The 2402-nt window shown below is 38.8% G+C and overlaps 1 long non-coding RNA gene across 1 annotated transcript in view; it reads left to right on the top strand.

Moving 5' to 3' along the window:
• Positions 1 to 72: 72 nt before the first annotated feature.
• LOC111735040 overlaps positions 73 to 2402 on the top strand; it is a 5074-nt gene continuing 2744 nt past the window's right edge. Inside the window, exons 1-2 of the long non-coding RNA XR_002778659.1 lie at positions 73 to 92; positions 1676 to 1792. This is a non-coding gene — a long non-coding RNA (uncharacterized LOC111735040). The remainder of the gene's footprint in view (positions 93 to 1675; positions 1793 to 2402) is intronic.

A 2402-nucleotide genomic window follows, 5' to 3' on the forward strand; every position in this document is an offset into this window, starting at 1 on the left:
CTTTAAGATAATATGGCCCCAAGTCAGCTGTAAGGGGCTGGAAGGTAACAGTCAAGTCTGCGGCTACCTAACTCACTCAAGGAAAAACAAAGGTCAATGTCATCAAGACCCGGAGAGAAGATGTTTCTAAAAACTTCTCATATAGTGTCTAAATATTAAGTCACCAAGTTGAATGTGAAGCTAGCAGTATGGGAGGACATAAAAAACATCTTAGAGGATGATAGGATTTTGAGTCAATATGTTCAAGAAGCTGGTTTTAATAATAGGTCATTTATGGGACGTAAAAAAATTATAACACTGTTAAAGACACCAACCTAACATTGAAAAGGAAAAACAAAATTTGACAGAGAATATATCTGGTTCTTTTGGAAGGTTTTCTAGTCTTCACATCAGTGCTTTGAAAGAGTCTAGACCCAAGGAATTTTCAGAGAAAGAGGTCATTGAAAATGCTTTCACCACACGTACCAGACCACATGCAGGAGAGTACAAAGTGAAGAATGAAATTCCTGAGCAAGTGAAAAAAATTGATCAAGAAGCCCATTCCTAGACCCTCTGGAGTTTTCTGTTTGTTACGGAAAGTAGAGTGAAAAATTCTCTAAGACTAGTTTAACCAAAGAAAATTCATATCCTTTTTGGTTAGATAGGACATGGAAAATACGTTTCACTTCATGGGTTATCATTGATCAAATGATAGTTGTTGCCTTGAGCTCTGTGTTGAGAAAGATTCTGAGACTGTATCTGAGTTGATTGAAAGAGTGCTGATATCAGTGAATAATGTCTGTCACAGGTGTGGGGGGGTGATGTGCCATGTTTTTACATTTTTAAGTGTGTGAATACCATCAGGTAGATGGGTTCCTCTTCTATGCAGATCAGATTTAAGTATTGTGTCCTTCATTAGCTAGTAGTTTGACTTTAAGCAAATGGCTTCATGTCTTTGCGCACTAGTTTCTTTTTTAGGAGAAATAAATTTCTGTGCTGGATGATGTGAAATGATGCCTTAAATTCTAAAATTCCATGACTGATTACTAGTCAAACAGCAAATGCATTATTGTGGAGAATTCAGGGGTGTGTCTTAGTGTGGATTCTTCCGGAAGAGGACCTGAGACAGATTCAAGTGCAAGTGATCTAAATAGGGAAGTAAAAGACACTGGTAGGGGTGTGTTACCAAATCAGTTACCACTTAATCCCACTGGGGAAACTCAGAGTGCATCTGGGAGGCAAGTTTGCTGGGGTGGTTTACACCAGCTCCTGTCAATCATTGGATGAGGGCTTGGAGGGGAGGGAGGGTGGCTTAATTTACCTGCACTTCCTCTCTGCTACACTGACAAGCAAAGCAACCTTTGGCACTACGTACAGAAAGTCTTCAGGCAAGAAATAGAGTTGGAAATATTACCAGGTTGCCCTTAAATAATAAAAGCCAGGGGATATGGACAGGGTCTGCTAAGCTAAGATTCTTGGAGGGTTAAGTAAAAGAGCTCATTGGCATTTGGGTTATTAAATATAATCAATACTCAAACATTGTGAAAATAAATTATTTGCTTTTGAATGTTAGAGTTGGTTATAAGTTGAGTTAAAGAGATCTGTGAAATCTAATAGTTATTTTCTGTTTAAATATCTATGAAGAAAGTCTTCAGATAGCATTGCCTGGTAATATTTTTTACTGTTTTCTTCACAGTCAGGAGACCAAGTCAGCTGGAAAGATGGTCTTTCAAACAGAAATGTTCTAGCCTCAACTCAAACCAAAGAAGGTCTGAACCTCATGTTGATAAGTGGAGATGTTTTATATTTCTGTGTAAGTGGTGCAATTTAGTAAAACTGCAGAGAAACAATGGGGTCTAATTAACTGGTTCTGTGATTTCATATCAGTGATTAAAATCATATAAATCTGAGACGTTAAACCTACCTGAGGTTCATGCAGGGCTATACTTACCATCTGCTACATTCTTCCACGTGTACTCACATGGAGAGATCCAAGTTTAACCACAAACAAGGTTGTACTAATCCACCTCTTTTATTTCTCTATAATTTATCTTGACCTACTCTCAATCCAGTTTTGCTTTCCTGTCCTGTTCCATCAGCATTATGGAAGATATATATATATCACATTATAATATCACCCTTTACAAATACACCCTTTTGCTCCTGCCTGAGCACTTTCTGGGACACAGGCAGAATGAGGAGGAAGAAAGGTTATCAGTGCAGGTGCTAAACGTTTAGCTTGGCTCTGGCCTGCCCCTTTCCTTCTATTGCTTACTTTTCCTTGGAATCACCAGAGAGCTGGAGATGCAGGCCCTTTATTCTGTCTGTAATTGACATCCATGAAACTCGATCCTGGCTGCACATCAGAATCATCTGGGAAACTTTAAAAAATATCGATGCCCAGGCCCCACCACTAGAGATCC

This window comes from Pteropus vampyrus, unplaced genomic scaffold (genome assembly GCF_000151845.1).
Source record: "Pteropus vampyrus isolate Shadow unplaced genomic scaffold, Pvam_2.0 Scaffold12559, whole genome shotgun sequence".
Taxonomy (NCBI): Eukaryota; Metazoa; Chordata; class Mammalia; order Chiroptera; family Pteropodidae; genus Pteropus; species Pteropus vampyrus.